At 35.8% G+C, this 14,696-nt stretch overlaps 1 long non-coding RNA gene across 2 annotated transcripts in view; it reads right to left on the minus strand.

Moving 5' to 3' along the window:
- Positions 1 to 14,696, minus strand: part of LOC112448029 (uncharacterized) — a 65,722-nt gene that overhangs the window by 17,787 nt on the left and 33,239 nt on the right. Inside the window, exon 3 of one of the 2 annotated variants that reach the window (XR_003036313.2) lies at positions 266 to 12,581. The exons of the other annotated variant lie outside the window; for it this stretch is intronic. This is a non-coding gene — a long non-coding RNA (uncharacterized lncRNA). Of the gene's footprint in view, positions 1 to 265; positions 12,582 to 14,696 lie in introns of those variants that run through there. 2 annotated transcript variants of the gene reach the window in all.

The raw sequence follows: 14,696 nt of genomic DNA on the forward strand, positions 1-14,696 counted from the left end.
TTTCGATTTTTCAACTACTTTGTTTTTGTTGCAAAAACTCCTATACATCCTGACTCCTCCCTTATCTCTTCAAAACAGTCCCTCAAAACTATCTGAGAGGCTACATCCTGGCTTAAGTCCTTGGTATGTCTGCCAAATAAAACATAATTCTCAACTTTTAGGTTGTGTTTTCCTTTTTTCCCTGTTGACAAGCAGATATAGAAATAAGAGAGAAAGAAAACAAACCAAAAAAAAAAAAAAACCATGGGGGTTGGGTAACATAAAAAGAAAAGCAGGCATTTGGAAAGTGGCTGAGTCAGGCTAAAGGGCAGAGACTAGATATTCTTGACCCTGTGGCTGAAGCTTCCAGGGCCTCCCCCAGGACCTGATCTTTCATGCTTCCTGAGGCCAGATTGTTGGATTTTCCCTCCATCTGTGGCCACACTACTTAACTCTGAACTACTGTGAGTGGGAACAACTTGAATCTCTATTGTTTGAAACCATAAAAAACAAAAAGAAAAAAGAGACATAAAATACTTAGGATATCTACCTTGAAAGAAAAGCAGTTTCTGAAAAACAGCAAGTCATTTGTTCCATGTAGTCACCTAAAATTGTCCTTATAGAATAGTCTCCAGATCTACCTGCCAACAAATGTGTGGTGGCTCAGATGGTAAATAACCTGCCTACAATACAAGAGACCAGAGTTTGATCCCTGGGTTGGGAAGATCCTCTTGAGAAAGAAATGGCAACCCACTCCAGTATTCATGCCTGGAGAATTCCACAGACAAAGGGGTCTTGTAGACTACAATCTGCGGGATCCCAGTGAGTCAGACATGACTGAGCAGCTTTCACACATTTTCCGTGTTACACATGAGAGAAATTTCAAATAGTTGTCTCATCTATAAAATATTTTTTATCCAATTCAGACAAAAGTATACAAATAATATCAATTTTAGGGATGTTTTTCAAGCTAGAATCAAGATTTCCAAGAGAAATATAATAACCTCAGATATGCAGATGACCCCACCCTTATGACAAAAAGTGAAGAGGAACTGAAGAGCCTCTTGATGAAAGTGAAAGAGGAGAGTGAAAATATTTGCTTAAAACTCAACATTCAGAAAACTAAGATCATGGCATCCACTCCCATCACTTCATGGCAAATAGATGGGGAAACAATGGAAACAGTGAGAGACTTTATTTTCTTGGGCTCCAAAATCACTGCAGATGGTGACTGCAGTCATGAAATTAAAAGATGCTTGCTTCTTGGAAGAAAAACTATGACCAACCTAGACAGCATATTAAAAAGCAGAGACATTACTTTGCCAACAAAGGTCCATCTAGTCAAGGCTATGGTTTTTCCAGTAGTCCTGTGTGGATGTGAGAATTGGACTACAAAGAAAGCTGAGCAGTGAAGAATTGATGCCTTTGAACTGTGGTGTTGGAGAAGACTCTTGAGAGTCCCTTGGACTGCAAGGAGATCCAACAAGTCAATCCTCAAGGAAATCACTCCCGAATATTCATTAGAAGGACTAATGCTGAAGCTCCAATACTTTGGCCACCTGATGCGAAGAACTGACTCATTAGAAAAGACCCTGATGATGGGAAAGATTGAAGGCAGGAGGAGAAGGGGACGACAGAGGATGAGATGGTTGGATGGCATCACCAACTTGATGGACATGAGTTTGAGCAAGCTCTGGGAGTCGGTGATGGACAGGGAGACCTGGCATGCTGCCAGGTCCATGGGCTCGCAAAGAATAGGACATGACTCAGAGACTGAACTGAACTGAATTGGGGATATTTTTAAAGTCAGTTTGCCATTATTCAACCTTACTAAAGCCATTATGGCTCAGACAGTAAAGAATCTGCCTGCAGTGCAAGGAGACCTGGCTTCTATCCCTGGGTGGGAAAGAGTCCCTGGAGAAGGGAATAGCTACCCATTCCAGTGTTCTATCTGGAGAATTCTATGGAGAGAGGATCCTGGTGGACTACAGTCCTTGGGATCCCAAAGAGTCAGACAAGACTGAGTGACAAATACTTTCACTTTCAGATGTATATATAACCTATTCTTTGAATACCTTAGATTAATTTTGTAACTTTATTAATATTTCAGTAACATTTCCATATTCCATTTATATATTTTTAAATATTCCTCACTTTCTGAGTTTTAAGGTTTTACAATTATATCAAGTTGAATATTAACATCCACTGGATATTAACTATAAGATTCTGTACAAACGTCATTATTATTGTTACTAAAATGTGGTTCCTGTCCCACAATTTTATTTACAATAATACAAACTACCATATTCCTTTAGATGTTTATAAATATCTTAATGACTTTTAAATTGAGAGGTATTTTCAGAAGCCTTTGGACACAAGATAAATGCATAACTGGTGAGAAAAGAATTAGAATTCTTGTACCATCCTTGTTACTTGAATGTCTGGTTTAAGCATTTCTATATCTGACACACTAATTTAGCTACAATATAGCGAAACCAGCATTGTGGTAATGGAATATTGATTGTACAGTGTTCAAAGACAAAGAACTTATGTTGTTGTACTTTTTATACATGCATGATAGTGCAGCCCAATATCCGTGTCAATATCTTCACAAAGTGCACTCACTACCACTGTGCTCAATTATGAAATAGCCAATCTTTTGATTAAACACTTTATCTTACATAAGCCTAAAATTTAAGTAACCATGCTGGACTGGTAGAGTTCAGTACAAAAATACAGTGAAAATATACTTAACAAGTTCATTATTTTTCTAGTTTTTATTACCAAGATTTGTATTCTCATTATGATTATTTGAAAGAACTTTCTCAAATAGATTTTAATCTCACAGGGATCAAATATTAACCACATGTAGTCCATTTCCCAGCACACAAAAAAATGAGTAGAAATTTTATCAAGGTGCTGAAATATAATTTTAAAAAGAATCCCTCCTATGGGATCAGTTTTATGGATATAGTACTGATGCTCTTTTTAGAAATAAATTAGTCATGAAGAAAATAATGAAGAAATCTTATTTTTATTCACTTGGAAATGCAAACATAAGACCAAATGAGAATTTTAAGTAGAAACCAGAAGGTAATCTTGGCATCAAGATCAACAAGTCTTTATTAGAATGTTGTTTTGAGAGAATTAGGCAGTGAGGATGAGGAACAGGAAATTGTACCTTTACAAATTTGAGAGTTGAAACGGTCATTAAAATCTAAACCAACTGCCATTCAAAATTCCAACATCCCTGACAGATATTTATTCAATATCTACTTGAATATCTTCAGGACAGCTGTTCTGTTAAAAGGTTGTATCTTATATTGGGACAAAATCTACTTCTTTCTCTTAAGCTCATCTCCTATACCACAGGTGAGAGTCTAAAAGGTACAACTTTTCTGAAGTTTATTCTGGCAAAACAAATCACGGAACTCTAAAATGTACCTATTCCTTGGGCCTGTAGTTCTAGGGCTTTTACCTAAGGAAATAAGTTATATACAAGGGATATATACAAATTCCATATACGTGTGTGTACATAGTTGCTTCAGTCATGTCCAGCTCTCTGTGACACTATTGACTGTAGCCCACCATGCTCCTCCATCTATGGGATTCTTCAGGCAAGGATACTGGAATGGATTGCCATTTCCTGCTCCAAGAGATCTACCCTATCCAGGGATCAAACTCACATCTCCGCGTCTCTGGCACTGCAGGAGGATTCTTTACCCACTGAGCCATATGGAAAGCCCAAATCCATATATTTCTGTTGTTGTTGTTCTGTTGCTAAGCTGTGCCTGACTCTTTGAGACCCCATGGACTGCAGCATACCAGGCTTCCCTGTCCTCACTATCTCCTGGAATTTGCTCAAATTCATGTCCATTGAGTCAGTGATGCCATCTAACCATCTCATCCTCTGCCTCCCACTTCTCCTTTTGCCTTCAATCTTTTTCAGCATCAAAGCCTTTGATTGTGTGGGTCACAATAAACTGTGGAAAATTCTGAAAGAGATGGGAATAGCAGACCACCTCTGAGGTTATTGATATTTGAGGTTACTGACAAGCTGGAAGCAAGATTGCCAGGAGAAATATCAATAACCTCAGATATGCAGACTACACCACTCTTATGGCAGAAAGTGAAGGAGAACTAAAGAGCCTCTTGGATGAAAGTGAAAGAGGAGAGTGAAAATGTTGGCTTAAAGCCAAACATTCAGAAAACTAAGATCATGGCACCCGGTCCCATCGCTTAATGGCAAATAGATGGGGAAACAGTGGAAACAGTGACAGACTTTGTTTTGGGGGGCTCCAAAATCACTGCAGATGGTGGCTGCAGCCATGAAATTAAAAGACGCTTGCTCCTTGGAAGGAAAGTTATGACTAACCTAGACAGCATATTAAAAAGCAGAGATATTACTTTGCCAACAAAGGTCTGTCTCGTCAAGGCTATGGTTTTTCCAGTAGTCACGTACGGATGTGAGAGTTGGACTATAAAGAAAGCTGAGTGCCGAAGAATTGATGGTTTTGAACTGTGGTGTTGGAGAAGACTTTTGAGAGTCCCTTGGACTGCAAGGAGATCCAACCAGTCCATCCTAAAGGAGATCAGTCCTGAATGTTCATTGGAAGGACTGATGTTGAAGCTGAAACTTTAATACTTTGGCCACCTGATGCAAAGAGCTGACTCATTTGAAAAGACCCTGACGCTGGGAAAGATTGAGAGCAGGAGGAGAAGGGGACAACAGAGAATGAGATGGTTGGATAGCATCACCAATTCAGTGGAGATGAGTTTGAGTAAACTCTGGGAATTGGTGAAGGACAGGGAGGCGTGGTGTGCTGTAGTCCATGGGGTCGCAAAGAGTCGTACACAACCGAGCAATTGAACTGAACTGAACTGAACTTTCTCAACATCACAGTCTTTTCCAATGAGTCGACTCCTCACAGTAGGTGGCCAAATTTTTGGCTCTTCAGCATCAGTCCTTCCAATGAATACTCAGGGTTGATTTCCTTTAGGATTAACTTGTTTGATCATCTTGCAGTCTTAAGGATTCTCAAGAGTCTTCTCCAGCATCACAATTCAAAAGCATCAGTTCTTTACTTTTCAGTTTTCTTTACGGTCTAACTCTCACATCTGTACATGACTACTGGAAAACACTATAGCTTTGACCATGCAGTCCTTTGTTGGCAAAGTGATGTCTTTGCTTTTTAATATGCTGTTTAAGTTTGTCACAGATTTCCTTCCAAAGACCAGGCATCTTTTAATTTCATGGCTGCAGTCACTGTCTGCAGTGATTTAGGGGCCCAAGAAAATAAAATCTGTCACTGCTTCCACCTTTTCCCCTTCTATTTGCCATGAAGTGATGAGACAAGATGCCATGATCTTAGTTTTTTAGTACATATATGAAATTTCTTGTAAGGTATTTATATATATAAGGAATTTCTTTTATTTGTTACTTATAAAAGTAAAAATTTGGAAACAAACTACTGTTTGACAATGGAGAATTGTTAAACTATGATTAATCCATACAATAAAAGCAATGCAGTCACCAAAAATCATGTAGTAGATAAACACAGTCACAAAATATTTTAATGAAATAATGTATATAAAGTGCTTAGTAAAACTTTCTGCAACAGAGGAAACAAAAAATACATATTAATTTTTATTATTATTTTTAAATTTAGAAATGAAGCATATTCAATATAGCACTTATTTAAAATGTATATATGAACAATTATTAAAATATGACAAAATATTAATAAAATTTGTGCTAAAGTGGTGAGATTAGAAGAGATTATAGTTTTTGCTCCCTTGTCTTTCTATAGTTTCAAGGTTTTTGCATTAAGTATGCCTTTAGTTTTTGCAATCTAAAACTAACTGCTATTTTAATAGACTTATTTCTCTAATACTTGATAAATACCTACTTTATGCCAAATACCAATGAACAGGCTTACTTGTTGTTACATAACAATGCTATATACTGATTGTGAAAGTATTTGTAAATACACACACATATATGTAAATATATATGTATAAAATAAGTACCAAAAAGAAAAAACTAAACAGGAATAATATACCAACTTTATGAAGGTTGAGGCTTCTGGAAAGGAAGAGAAGACAGTAAGTTTGTAGAAGATTAGAAAGAAATGTAAATTGTGTCCATAAAGTTTTATTTCTTTTAAAAATAAAGGAAAATATCTAAAACAAATGGTAGGATGCTACCATTTTTCCATTATGGGGAGTAAGTATGATCATTCTGGGTTCCTTTTTTAAAAAGATTAACAGTATAATAAAATGTAAAACTTTTAGCAATAAATAAAACAAATACTGCACTATAATAAGAATTATAAAAAGAAATGAACATGAAAATTATGTGTTCTATGACTAAACAAGTCCACTTCAACTTAAATGAGTCCATATGTTTACCAAAAAACACATTTAAAAATGTTTATTGCAACTTTGCTCATAATAGTGCAATACTGGAATGCATGTGTCCATTAACTGTTCAATGGATAAATAAACTGTTAACAACTTAAGTGAAATATTTAAATCTCATAACATTCACCCAACTTAAAATGTACAATTCAGTGATTTTTAGTAAATTTACAAAGTTGCAGTAAGATCCTTCATGTTACTTTAGAGTTAATTCCTGTTTCCTCCTCAAGAGGAAGCAACTACTAATCTACTTTCTTTCTCTATAGATTTGCTTACTTGTGGTAATTTCTTGCAACTAAAGCAAATTATGGTACAATCTTATAAAGAAAAACATATAGCTACACTCAATAATAATGATGAACTATCAGAAAAATATTACACTTAAGTAGCCACACAAACAAAAACATTTTATGCTATATTGTTTCCATTTATAGAAGTTCAAGAAGAGCAAACACAATTATGTGATGACAAAGGTCAAAATAAAGTTATCTTTAGGACAGGTATTGACTTGGGATGGAAAGCTACTGAAGTGCTGGAAATACTCTGCATGCTGACCTGGGAGGTGACTATATCGGTATACACAGATGTGAAGATTAAAAATCATTTCACTTAAAATTTAAGATCATTTTATTCTTATTTTATGCCTTAATAAAAAATTTTGAAGAAATACAGTACCATCACACATACCAATTCTTCTTAAATCCTCATTTACCTCATTATTTATCCCCTCCCATTTCATTTACATTTATAATACATCACTGCCAAGTTCAAACATGAATGTTCTGAGAAATGTTACCAAAGCCATTGAGATATTTAGTTAAAAGACCCAAGAAAAGACAAAGCTAATGACACAAACTCACCTTCTCTCTTCTCTACTAGTCTATATTTCTGAAGTGATGTGTTATCATAATGGATATCTGATTGAGAAGAGGAAATGGGTTTATGAGGATAATAAAGCAACAGTGAAAGCAGAATGACACACCCACTTTAGCTGAAAATAGTGTTACAACCAGCACCACAGCCAAATTGTTATGTCTTTCTTAAAAAAAAAAAAAAGGGAAAAAAAGAAGGAAAGGAGGAAGTAATAAAGGACTTGCCATCCAAGCTGTTCAATTGCTTAAATTTTTACATGCCTTTTTAAAAGTGTGAAATGTATCATGTAAAAAGATTTTTTAAAAAAATTGAAGGATTTTTCCTTTTGAAAGTCACATTTAACATCTTAAAGTGGTAACACGCATTTTACTACTCTGATTTTAAAAGACTAGGGTTTGAACGTTACTTTCTGGTATTCAAAAATCAGCAGTGTAAAAAGAGGAGTAACAGCTCTGTGGTTTCTATGCCCTGGATAGTGTGCTTCAAGAGTAAGTCAATCATGGTAACCCAGCACCACAAACCCATCTCTAAATAGACCGCTTAACCACAGGGCAATGACACCATCTACTGCATGACCACATTCTCTAGGGAATTCCAGCCATTTGGAACCATTTAATCAATCCCTATCACAACACCTGTGTTTGACAATTTGCATCTTAAAGAGCTACTACTGTTCACCGGAGAAGGCTGTGGAGAGCATAGTTTAGTGACCCACCCAACTCTTAGCATCACTTCAAAATCATTCTTTAATGATACAGCCATTTTCAGAAAAGACTTACGCAATCGATCAGTAGCAAATCAGAAAATAATTCTCAGGCCCTTTTATTAGAGTATTATCTCACAGTTTCAAAGTCATGTTTTTTCCTCACCCTATTCCTATTTATCCAGATATCAAAGTATAAAATCAAGCCATCAGCATCTACTCAAAAATAATAATCTTGAGCATCTGCAAGACTGTGACTTTACTGAGGTATTAATCAAAAATCTTTCAGTTGCAAGTGACAAAAAAAGCAGTAACAATTTAACCTCATTTTTTAAAGCTAATTTCTTAGGTAAATATCTATGAGTCGAGGGTTTAGTACTCATTTCAGGCTTAGCTAGATTCAGGTCCCCACTGCTCCACCTCACCTCTTTCTCCTCTTCTTTCCAAGTTGATCTCAATTTCTTTTACAGAAGAAGTAAAGAACATGACTTTAATAAGCTCTAACTGACATTTTCAATACAGTTTATCATCCAAAAGAAAAAGTAACCCTCCCTTCCCCAACACCCCAATTCAAAGGCTGATATATCACATTTTAAGAAAAGCTTATCCTAGTTTTGAATCATGACTATCATTGAACAAATCATGAAGACCAAGAGAGAGAAACATGTAATCTAATTGGCTGTCCTGGTTATAGACCCATCCCTGATGCCGAAAAGAGAGAGCACCCAGAGGACTACATGGAGCTGAGGGGAGGATATTTCCCCAAGGAAAACTGGTGGGCCGGTACAGAAGGAAGAAGAAATGGTGAGGAAGCCAAAACAGCAGATGTCTACTGCTGTCATCACACTTACGAGCCAATTCTTTCCATGTACTCAGCAAAGGTTTTCTGAAAAACAAAATGTGTAAGTCTGGTCTTCTTCAGTATTGCAAAATATTACTGTAGTGGGCCTTCGAAAAAGTTGAAAGTCATTTGAGACATTTAAATGCAGGGGTGGGGGGGAAGTACTTTCATTGTTTTATACACTTGAGAGTAAAAATTATGAAAATCCCCATAGGAAAAAGTTATTTCTGTGCCCATCCTGAATACATTTTTAGCAATTGAATTGACCAACCCATTTAAACATGAATATTTTGACTTGGTTGTAGCAAAATGATAACCAGGATATGTAAAAATACTGGGGTTTCTTATTTGTTTCAATGATGTGTAAAGTCAAACTGATGCCTCTAAGCCTTATCCTATCTGCCAACTTTGCTACATCTGATGAAGTTGAGAGTTAGATAAAGCTGAAAGATGGGCTGAGAGTATCTGTTTTATACCATATTGATGGTCAAAAACATGAGAAACTAAAAAACTAGAAAGAAATCTGGATAAACATTTCTATAACTATAAACTTGGGATGTCAAAATATTTCTAAAGCAAAATATGAAGGCCAAAACCCATAAACTAAAGACAGATATATTCACCTGCAACAGTGAACATAGTCATTAACAAAATTACAAGAAAATGGGAAATTAGTTTAAAAATATTGAGAACACATATCATGGACAGAGGCTTCATATTTTTAATATAATACAAATTTAATTACATTAAAGTACTAATGTATTTTAAAAATCAATAAAAGGTAAATGCAGCAAAAGCAAAATGGTCAAGAAATATGTTCAAGTAACTCCAAAAGAAGTAAAAGAAAAAATATAGCCCATTGACATGTGAAGAGATATTCAGATTCATTATTGATTAACTGTTAATCAAAGAAATTAAAATTAAATGTTAGCTTACTTATAATGGAAAATATTAAAACACTTAATAACACCCACTGCTGTTTTATGTTTAGATTGGGATAGCCTTTCAGAAAAGCCATTTAGCACTATATATGATTTTAACTTTTTTTTTTTCCAGCATGATTTCTTTTTTTTTTTAATTTAATTTTATTTTTAAACTTTACATAATTGTATTAGTTTTGTCAAATATCAAAATGAATCCACCACAGGTATACATGTGTTCCCCATCCTGAACCCTCCTCCCTCCTCCCTCCCCATACCATCCCTCTGGGTCGTCCCAGTGCACTAGCCCCAAGCATCCAGTATCATGCATCGAACCTAGTGTATATTCCCCTTGGCCCAGTATTCCCGCTTCTGAAATTTATACCAAAGGGTAAAACAATGGAACCATGCGAAAAGATTATGAGTGTATATATGTGTGCATTTGAGTGTATATGTCTGAGACTATGTTTTGCAAAAGTACTATAGAATAACGAACAACTTTAACTCCCTAAATGCTCGCTAACAAGGAATTAATTAAATAAGCTGAAATTTGTCTCTAAGATGGATCATCAAAAAATATTAATTGACAGTGTTGATCTCTATGTGGAGACTTAAAAAGATACTCCTGTTTTTTAGGTAATGTTAGCCTTTTCTTTGCCAACCTCAACTATTTCTTAAATATACACATGACTATGAGATCAAGATTCAGACCACATATTTCCATGCATGTTTCTCACCCCTTCTTTGGGACCATTGTTTTTTATTTAAATTCTTTGTGGGGAGAGCACATTTCTCACCACCAGCAGAGTTTTCTTCATGGCCAAAATCCACAGACATCCAGGTCACTTAAATCCTCTAAGCAAAATGGTACAAAATGGCAAGCATGCACAATTTTCCTTGCCAGAGGATATGAAACACTGAATTTTGCAGAATATTTTATGCAACTGATTCTATCCTAGTTGTGAAGCATATAAACTATCTCATAAGATAAAATAGTTATGACCAAGCTCTAGAGACAATAATTCAGCTTATTAATCAAATCTTTCCAGAATAGGGGAAAATATTCATATGACTTATGACCACAAAACTCCCAAAAGGCAATACTAAGGATATAATCTACGGGTCTTTTGACCCGTGGGACACAGCAGGTGGGGAGGATCTAGATTACCAAACAATATAAATGATGTGTTCTCATTTTTACTTTTTTAAGTGTACATATGTGAAATGTATTAGCAATGATCATAGCTGAGTGGTACGATTACACTTGATTTTTCTTTTCTCTTTACATAACTCATAGTTTGTATGAATCTTTTATGGTTACAAATAGCACTATTCTTTTTAAGTTGTTTTCTTTTTTTTTTTTTAGTTTTCCTTGGAGGTGGGGGAATCACCTTATTGGTTAATTTGTAGAACTCATTAAAATATACCCTTGTCAAAACAACTATAAGCTAAAACTATTGGTATTTCATATATTCTTTAGGACAAGTCTGTTCACCTTTTATAGCCATGGCTTCATTTGCTAGGCCAGAACTTCCTAAACTTCTATGATATTTGTTGTTATCACATAAATATATATGAGAAACACTAGAATTTTAGGTAGGTTTCATTGCTTCAGAACTTTTCAGACTATTAAATACACTAACATAATATGTGGTAGTGGTTTAGTCTCTAAGTCATGTCCGACTCTTGCGACCCCATGGACTGTAGCCTGCCAGGCTCCTCTGTCCATGGGATTCTCCAGGCAAGAATACTGGAGTGGCTTGCCATTTTCTTCTCCAGGTAATCAACATAATATGCAATTCCTCCCAAATTTATTTTGCTCCAGGTTTTTTTTTACGGAAGTATCTCACAGTATTAATGTTCCAAGGAACAGAGTTAAGCAAATATTCTGATCTTCCTAACCTCCACACAACTCTATTTACAATTGGGTCCCACCAGTGGTACAATTTACTTCTCCGCCTAGAGACAGAGTTCACCTCATTTTCTCAGCCAGTCCTCATTAACCCAAGATCATCAGTGACCTTTGTTGTAAAGCTGGAAATGGAATCCTTTTTTCCATTCCTTGTTTTACTATGCCAGTCCTCAAATTCTGACAAGCTGGACTTCGACATCTTTGAAGGAGTCTTCTTCCTGAGTTTTTTTCCCTATTGTCTTGGCATTCTCGTTGAGTTTCCTTTGCAGCTGTTGTTGCATTGTTAGCTTCCTTTTCCCATTTTGCTTTTCAAATGTTGATTTTCCTTGGAGATTCTGTCTGGCAAATAAGCTTTGGACTCCAAACACTCCCTGGGTGATCTAATTTTCACCTATTATTTTAATAGGCAGCTCTAATAAGTACATGATCCATAGATCATAACCTTCAGCCCAAACCTTTCTTAGTAGTTTAGAAAACTACCCTCCTTAACACTCCTCCTGGAAGTCCCAGGACACATCAAAACAAATATATTCAAAACTGAAAAAGCTTTATCTCTCCCCATGTGACATTGGTGCCTACATTAGCAAAGATGTCACTTGTCCATGTAGGTTCCAGCAGCTTCACTTACCTCTCTGCCTCACTACCAAGCCTTATTAATAATCAATTACTGTTGATTCACCTGCTTAATATCTCCCCAAAATTCTACTCCTCTTCATCACTATGGTCATTATCTTAGTTCTTATCACTTTCATTTGCCACTGAAATTATTAGTCTCCCAATTTGTATCTAATTCAATGCTAACACTCAATAAAAATATGGTGAATGAATGATTTTCCTTAAGTCTTGCCCATCCAATCCACTATCTCCTCTGTGACAAGGTGATCATACTAAGGCTTAAACTGGATCATTTCGTCTCACTCTGAAGGGTAAATCCTGCCCCAAAGAAAAATAAAAATTGCATTAGGCACACCAGTTAATGAGTTGACTCTTACACACCTCCCTAGCCTCACCTATCACCACTCTCCGCTCAAAGCATGTCCTCCAGCCAGTGATACTGAATCTGCGCAGCTTCTTAAATGGTACCAGAATCATGTTTCTCCTCTTTCTTTCGTCCTCCCCCAACCTCATGTGAACGTAATTCTTACTCAGCATTCAGGATTCAAAATGGATGTCACCACTTTGCGAAATCTCCCAATTAGCCAATATTGAGGTAGGTGTCCTTTCTATAAGACTCTATAGCACTGTATTCTTTCCTCTATTATTACACACCTCACACTGATGAGTTGTTTCCTGGTGACTTGACTGTAGTATCCTTAAGGCAGGATCTATGAATTATGCATCATCTCATGCTCAAGAATAGCTTGGGATCTGACACATAGAAAGCAACTCAGATTTAAGGTCCTCATCTATATAATGGGGGAGATTGTCTTACCAAATTTACAGAGTTATCAGAAGACCAAATACAGAGCTGCCAAATAAAATACACAAAAACTGGTTAAATTTGAATTTCAGGCACACAAGGAATAACTTTTAGTATAAGTATGTGCCATGCAATATTTGAAACATAGTTACACTAAAATTGTATTTGTTGTATATCTGGAATTCAAATTTAACTGCATGCTCTTTTTTTGTTGTTGTTAATCTTGCAACCTTAATCAAATATGATTATATATAGATGAAAGTGCTTTACAGTCTATAAACATTTCTATACGAATGTAAGCAAATATAAACTCTTCCTCTCAAAATTCATTACAGCTTTGAAATGAATAATGAGAGATGTTTCCACGTCAAGCCTCTGTGATTTTCATCCATAATTGACATATCTTGCTATATGAATGTATTTGCTCTTCCCAAATTAAACAATATTATTCTTGAAAATAAAAGTACATTTCTTGGGGAAATATGGTTAATTCAGGGCTACCAGATACCCAGATGCAACCTGATCACTTAAAATGATCATTACATAGAAGAAGAATGGGAGCAAGAGAAGAGAGGGAGGGAGGAAGGGAGGAAAGGAGAGAAAATTACAACTGTGTTTGTATCAAGTAATTTCAAGAGGAAAATCCCTGGGGATAACTCTTCTTTTACCACTATTTCTCCATTTACTACCATACACTTACTGATCTACTGATCATTCTTTTCCACACTGATTAACCTAAATAAATTAATGAAACATCAGTTTTCTAATTACCTGCTTGATTTAAAATGTAAGAACCATTATAAATGTAAACTAGAAAAATCTCTGTCCTGGAAAGAGCTAAGATCCCTAGTTTTTCAACTATTATTCTTACCAGCCTGGGTGACAGGCTGTGTCTGTCATCTTCTTTTTTTCTCACCTTTAAAAATGACAGTATATTCAAGTGATTGCTAAATTTCTGCTTAGATCTAACAGTGAAATTTTATGAACTATTCATTGATATCACCATGCAATAGACATTAGAAGAAATAAAATATGTTTTAAAATGTCCTTTTTGAGTATTAATTTATCAAATGAAACCTTATCCAGTTAAATTCAGAACTCCCTTCTTCAATCTGTTATAATTATACAAGTTTAGGCCACCCACAGACAGCAAGTAATGCTACCAAAGTTTTAGTGGTGGCAGAATCATAATGCTTGAAATTTCAATAAAAGTACAAGAGATCCACACTGGCGATGTTCAGACAGAAGAACATGTCTCCTCCCCCTTCTCCTCTTCAATCTTCCAGGAGGGGAGAGAAAGAAGACACTAATTTGGAACTGAGCTTGAATGTCACAAGTGCAGGACATTAGGAACAAGGACAATTACCAGAATCACTGGACTGGAATAGATTTAAGAAATCATCCTAGACAGACACAAATCACCCCTGGGAAACTGATTCCCTTGCAAGTTGCAAAGTTAAAGCACAGATGTTCCTGTTTTGCACATACCAACATCACAGAGGAGGCTCCCCGAAAGATAACTAACCTTAAGTATGTGAGTGAAGTAAACATAGTTTGCTCTGCTTATTCTTCTCATATCTTTTTTTTTTTTTGCCCTCACTCACTGAGCCCCACAAGCTCTCAGAATA

This window comes from Bos taurus, chromosome 9, assembly GCF_002263795.3.
Source record: "Bos taurus isolate L1 Dominette 01449 registration number 42190680 breed Hereford chromosome 9, ARS-UCD2.0, whole genome shotgun sequence".
Classification (NCBI taxonomy): domain Eukaryota; kingdom Metazoa; phylum Chordata; class Mammalia; order Artiodactyla; family Bovidae; genus Bos; species Bos taurus.